Raw genomic sequence first — 7,239 nt, 5'->3', positions numbered from 1 at the left:
GTGCAATCCAACCTGTAACAGTACCAGTAAGAGAGAGAGAGAAAGAGAGAAAGAGAGAGGAAAAAGAGAGAGAGGTGTTAACACATACCATTACAGTTCTAGCTAGCTGTTTTAGTGTTCTAACCACAAACTTGTCAGCTGAAATTTGCTAACAGAGACAGAGGGAGAACATAAGGATTAAAATTCGTATTTTCCTTAATGTTCCATCAAGCTCTATATCAAAATAACAAAAGAAACAAGGTGGAAGGTAGGAGTCCTCCACAAGTGCACCATGGCATGCATGTGCCCACACTCATACAGAGACACAAACTAAATAAATGCATAAACATATACATAAATAAACTTTTAAAAAAATAAACCTGTAAAAAAGAGAATTTCTTGCTACACGTGAAATTCTAAGGTGGTTTTATCAGGTACATTGTTTAGATTTAGGGATGAGAGAGGAGCACTAACACAGTTAAACTTGAGTTCACCTGCATCTGACCCTAGATAAGCACAGAATGCTTTTAGAGAAGATGATTTAGGACAATTTACATTTCTTCTGTATGTAAATATGGTTTTACCAGTTTTGTTGAAGCTTCTTTACTCTCAGTCTTCAGGAAAGGCAAACTGAATCCCAGGGTGAGGGACATCTTTGCTTTCCCATATCCCTTCAATTTTCCCTGTCTTTCTATCCTGCCTGAGTTTGACTTAATGTTGTAAGTAAAGCTCTCCTCTCTGGTACAGGGTGGTGCTCCTGCTACTCTGGGCCTGTTAATGGGCACCCAAGGACAGTCCCTGACCTGCCACAGTTTCTCATTGGTATAGTTTGAGCCAGGTATGTTGTCACACATCTTGCACTCAGGAGGTACAAGAAGGAAGAATGTGAATTCAAGGCTAGGCTACCCTGGGCTGTATGAGACCAAAAAAGGAAAGAAGAGGAAGAGGAGGAGGAGGAAGAGGAGGAGGAAGACAAGGAGGAGGAGGAGGAAGAGAAGGAGGAGGAGGAAGAAGAGAAGGAGGAGGAGGAAGAGAAGGAGGAGGAGGAGGAAGAGAAGGAGGAGGAGGAGGGTTCCAAACCACAGCAGCCCTCCCTATCTCCAACAGGGCCTCACAGACTTCCCAAGCCCCTGAGAAAAGGGAAACGAGTTGATAAGCACCCTGGTCTTTGAAGTCAAGGGAAGCAGACTCTTCTAAAAGGCAGTTTGCTTTTCCTTTGATCTCCTAAGACAAGATAAACAGATTCCACCTTTTAATCAGAGACTTCAGGAGCCACTTCAGCAAGGCAGTTTTTCCCTTATCTTAGGAGGACAAAAACACTTCCTGACCAAGATCCTGGATGACAGACAGAAGGGAGCAGGTTTTAACTGTCCTGCTCTCTGCCCCCCCAACTTTTAAAAAAATATCTTCCCGCCTTCTGCAGCCCTAAGAGGACAAAAATAAACACTTCCTGACCCAGATCCTGGCTGGCAGATGGAAGGGAGTAGGTTTTACAAGCCCAGCTTTTCCTGCTTCCCCCTCCACCCCCACTCCCACCTAATTTTTTCCAAAAACTTCCCACCTTCAGCACCCCTGAAGCCCCCTTATAAAAGCCCCAGTTCACAACCCGTGGGCTGACATTTTGCCTTCCCTGAAGGGAACATGTCCCATGTGAAATAAAACTATCCCGCTGAGAGTTTTATCTGTGTCTTGGTGTTTTCTCCCGATCAACCCTATCCATCCTCCAGCTACTTTCACCTATGGAGGAGGAGGAGGGGGGGGAGGAGAAAAAAAATGTTGAATTATTTATTTATTTATTCACTTATTTATTGTCTTTTTGAAACAGGGTCTCCCTATAGGCCCAGCTGGCCTGGAACTCACTGGGTAGACAAGGCTGGCCTCAAACTCACAGAGATCTGCCTGTATCTGCCTCCCAAGTGCTAGGATTAAAAGTGTGTGCCACCATGCCCAGCTCAACACTAAATTTCTAATGTGTATACAATTAACACTTAAATAGTTTTCTGTCAAAAATGGACATGAAACAATAATAAGGAAACATTTAGAAAATCTAAACTGATGAACATTTGAAAACCTACTGGAAGCTAAGCATTGCGGGGCATATCTGTAATCCCAGCACTCAGGAGGTTGAGGCAGGGATTGAAGACTGTCTCAAGTATAAGGCCAGCCTGGTTTCCAGTGAGTACTATCCCATTCAGAGGTGTATAGACAGATTTTGTCTCAAAAACAAAGAAAAAAGTGGGGCTGGAGATATGGTTCAGCAGTTAGAGCATTTGCTGATCTTCCAGAGGACCAGAGTTCAGCTCCCAGCACCCATGTCAGGTGGCTTATAATTATCTGTAACTCCAGCTCCAGAGAATCCAATGCCCTTTTCTGGCCACATATGGCATACACACTGACTCACACACATAAATAAGAAATATAAAAATAAAAAAAAGAAAGACAAAACCAAGACTATTGATCTGTAAGTTTCAAATTTTCAATACCAGGGGCTAGAGAGATGGTTCAGTGGTTAAAAGCACTTACTGCTCTTGCAGAGGACCTGGATTTGGTTTCCAGCACCCACATAGTAGCTAACTCTCAACTATAACTCTAGTTTCAGGGGCTCCAAAGCCCTCTTCTGGCTTCCATGAACACCAGACACCCATACGTTGCACATGCATACATGCAGGCAGGCAAACACTCATTACACATAATGAAAGTAAATTAAATTTCAGTACCATGTAAAACAAGACCTAAGGAACTATTCCAGATCAAAGGAGATTGAACCCAGCAATGGAATGAAATGCGCAAAAGAGGAAGAACTGCTATGAAAGGCATTATTGATAAAGAGGAAAAATATATAATCTATGCATGTCCAAGTCTGCACACAAGCACTCTTACTTGATTTTATATCGCTCTGTGTTTTAGGACGTAGTAACTGCCATGTACTGCTTTACTTAGTAAATGCTTAACCATAGCTAATAGAACAAACAATGGAGAACTCAGGAAACCAGAAATACCACAATCTGATGGGACTCCTCTTTGCAATTGTCCTATTTGCCAAATTCCTTTGTAAGAATGTTTAACTAGATGCCAGTAAATTTGCCTCTGTAGTCAGCTTTTAACTGCTTAACCAGGAAAGAATTTCCTGAAATTGTCTACATTGTGGCATATAGGTAACTAAGTAGTAAATTATGGGAAATTACAGTTTAAAACCACCAAAGAAACAGTTGCTAAAAGATATGTGTAAAAGTCTATAAAACCTGCAAACTAAACTGGGTGGAGGGCAGGGAAGAAGCTAATTTTTTATAACATTGGTTATAAAACATTTGCATGTGAACTGCATATTGACAATACCAATGTTGAATTTCCTGAATTTTGTCATAATACAGTGGTCTGTAGGAGAGAATCTTTTTCTTCAAGGAAATATATTATTAGAAGGATCATGGTATCTACAACCTAGTGTGATGGGGAAGGAGAGAGAAAGAGAAAAAAACAATTTCTTTACTGACCATTGGTCATCTGATAAAGGTACCCAGAATTTATTGTACTTTTCTTGCAACTTTTCCTACTTTAACATTTTTTCCACACCGGGCATGGTGGTATATATGACTAATCCCAGCTCTAGGGAGATAGAAGGAGTATCAGGTGCTCAGGGTCAACCTTGACCACCTGTCTAGTTGGAGGCCAGCCAGCCTGGAATACATGAGACTCTGCCCAAAACAGAATTACATAGGAAGATGTGCCCAGGTTATATGCAAATACCACATAATTATATATAAAGGACTGAACATCTGTGGATTTTGGTATCTTTGTGGTGTCACAGCAGCAGGGACACCAACTCAGGGTTGCTGGTAGTATAACCTAAAGAGTCCCCCTCAGAGCCTCAGGGGCCTTTACTCAACTGCAGTGAGATTTAATTCCCCTGAAAAGAATTGCAGGATGAGTCAGAGTGAAGTCAAGTTAGTAAGTTTATTGATTAGGAGAAGGGGACAGATGCACTTGGGAGTCAGGTGTGGGCCTAGGTATTGAAGTGGTTGAGGACTTTTGGAACTGCACTGTTTAAAGGAAGAACCTTATAACTAAGGTTGGAAGAGGGGGGAAAAAGTGTTAGTCTCCTCAATTCCTTATGAAGGAGTCTTTTTTAAAGATTTATTTTTATGTGTATGAGTGTTTTGCCTGCATGTTAAGTGCACCACAAACATGCAATGCCTGAAGAAACCAGAAGAGGGCATTGGAGCCCCTGGAACTGGACAGTTGTTGGCTGCCATGTGCATGCTGGGAATCAAACCTGGTTCCTTTGGAAGAACAACCAATGCTCTTAACCACTGAGCCATCTCTCCAGCCCCAAAAGAGTTTTTTTATAAATGAAATTATTATATTTTCTTCTTGTTATGGTTATTTTGAGTCAGGGCCTCACTATGTACACCAGGCTCGCCTCCCAAATGCTGAGGTTACAGGTATGCATGGGAAAGACCGAAAAATATGACTGTTAACTCAGAAATGGCTTTCCTCTTCCCTTAACCCTGTTTTGAGTCTTAAAAGAATGGAAAAGTACTGTATTTACCACATGACATCTGTCCCAGAGTCTGCTAAGCCAGATAAAGAACAAAGAAGAGAAATTCAACTACCTAGCAGATGGGATGACTTCTTACAACCTACTGCCAGCTTCCTCACTCAGCCCTTCCTCCAGCTTCCTCACTAAGCCCTTCTTCCTCCTTCCATACAACTCAACCTTACACAAACCCCAGTCCTTGACCAGGGAGGGAAGACACTTCCCTCAGGGTCTCATCTCTGTCTATGGAGAGTGCATAAATTTGATTATGTTATCTTGGTGCAATTACCTAACATACAGGTAACAGCTGGGTTTCCCTGTAACCCCAGATGGCCTGGAACTCAATATGTAAACCAGGTTGGCTTCAATTGTACAGAGATAAACCTACCCCTACCTCCTGAGGGCTGGGACTGAATACGCCACTATGCTCAACCTCCCAAATTTTTTCTTTTCTTTTTTTTTAATATTTTATTTATTATTTTTATTTTATGTGTATGAGTGTATTGCCTGCATGTATGTGAGTGGATCTGTGTCGTGCAGTGCTGTAGAGATCAGAAGACAGCTTCGGATTCCCCTGGAACTGGAGTTAAGGATGGTCCATAGCTGCTGTGTAGGCACTGGGAATCACACCTGGGTCCTCCACAAGAGCAGTCAGTGCTCTTAACCACTGAGCCATCTCTCCAGCCCCAGATTTTTTTCCTTTTAAAGGATGGGTTGAAAGGGAGAAAAATGGGGGCACAGACGTATAAGACAGCAAATGTTTTAACTAGTTCATAACTGAAGGAGAGTGCCCCTCAGACCCCCTCCCTGTCCTCTGAGAAAGAGCTGCCCTCCACCTGACTCTGGAAATTCCCTAGATTTATCAAACCCTTTCCTGGTACTTCTGTTTACGGTTTCTATAGAAATACCCTGCTCTGTGGTTTTTGTGCTTAAAAACCCCACATTTCCATGGCTCTGGGTCACAGTGTAGCTCCCGAGCCTGCCTGCATCCCTGGCCAGTTGGTCTCAATAAAGCAGTTAAGTTTTCCTGAGTCTCGGTGTCCAAGTGCTCAATTCAGGGAGGTCTTTGGACCCTGAACAATAACCACAACAAACTAGTAGAGAGAATGCCCCATAGAGAACACAAGAAAAGGTTCAAACAAGGTGTTCCCATAGCTAGGCTGGTATTTTGAATTTAGGCTTCAGTCCTTGGTTTTGGATAGATCAATGGGTGTTTGGCATGGTTCATGCTTTTTAACCTGATTTGAACAAAAATAGTAGATGATGTGTTTGGTTTCATGTGCCATATTGATAAGAAGCTCTAGTCTCCTAAGCAAACTGTATTCTTATATAATGTCCTTGTAAGCTTAGACCATTAGACATTTCCTCTTGTTCTACTTACTAGGTAGATATCTTAAAAATAATGTTTTATTGCCCTGTAATATCTTGAAGCTCTGTGATGCTTTCCACTTACCATGTCTAACTATTGATACAGATATGAAACAAGGAAAATGGCTTAATGAGGCACCAGGTTCAATTAGTCCAAGAAAAGTATAGATCAAAAGTGACATATATCTGAACTTAACCTGTGATATCTATTTCTGTAAACAGAAATGACCATTTTGCCAATTCCTAGCCAAATTAGCCTGGCTTAGCTGTAGATCAAAAGGCAGCAGATAGCTGATCCATGTCTGTGCTATCTACTTTGTAAACTATAATGACTAGGTGAATTCAGGCAGGAATTTTCTTAAGATAACATGGTACATCAAAATAAAGGGCAATAGGGCCCAGGTAGCAACCATTAAATGATGTAAAAAGTCCTATATAACCTGACTTATATGTTGCTCTGGGCCCAGAAAATCTCAAACCTTTGGTTTCTAATATGGGACCGCACACATGTGAAAGAATAAGCAAGCTTTCTGACTCTCTCCTGAGTGCTTGCGCTCTTAACTGAAGAATTTTTCTGTAGCATATAACTACCAAAGTTTCTCTCCAATATGTAGTATCAGTTGTATTTCTTATCAAATCCCTTCTTGATATGAGCTGCAATGCCCTTTTCCTGATTGTATTTCTCCAACATCTGGGTAGTATACTCTGAGTCAGTGTTGGTAACACTGAGTCCTGCTGAATCTTTTGACATGTCTACATTTTTTTTAGAGGGTCTCCCTGTAGCCCCAGCTGGCCTGGAACTCACTATGTACACCAGGCTGGCCTTGAATCCACAGAGATCCCTCTGCCTCCCAAGTGCTGGGCTTAAAGGTGTGTGCCACCATGGCCCACCATGTCTACTTTTTGATCACCACCTTCAGGTCACACATGGTCATCAAGTAACAATGGCTGGCCAGCTGCATATCACTTATGGGGGAGATGTTGGAGGTGACCAAGCCTTTCCTGCCTAAGCCATGGCACCTCTAAACTCAACTTTTCTTTACTCCTAAGATTAAAAGAACAGTGAGTAACACTCTTTTACTCTAGTAGTTTCATTCCCAACATTCCCAACATTTCTATCATTTTCTTTTCAGAAGCTGTTCAAATCCTGTGCAGAACCAAAACCTCTGGAAATTTCTAACATACCATTCTATGCATTAATTTTATCCCTAAAACAGCACTAAGTGCAGAGTAGACATTAGTGTTGCTGCAGTAACCATGGTATTTAGAGCCAAAGCCCATGTTCTAGCAACCCTAAGGCTAGGCTTGCCCACCCATTCCAATGAGTCAGTTAAGAAATAAAAAATGGCAAAAACAGA

This window comes from Nannospalax galili, unplaced genomic scaffold, assembly GCF_000622305.1.
Source record: "Nannospalax galili isolate Female #2095 unplaced genomic scaffold, S.galili_v1.0 scaffold710, whole genome shotgun sequence".
Taxonomy (NCBI): domain Eukaryota; kingdom Metazoa; phylum Chordata; class Mammalia; order Rodentia; family Spalacidae; genus Nannospalax; species Nannospalax galili.
The sequence above is the reverse complement of the archived record's forward strand: the minus strand, read 5'-3'. Positions refer to the sequence as shown.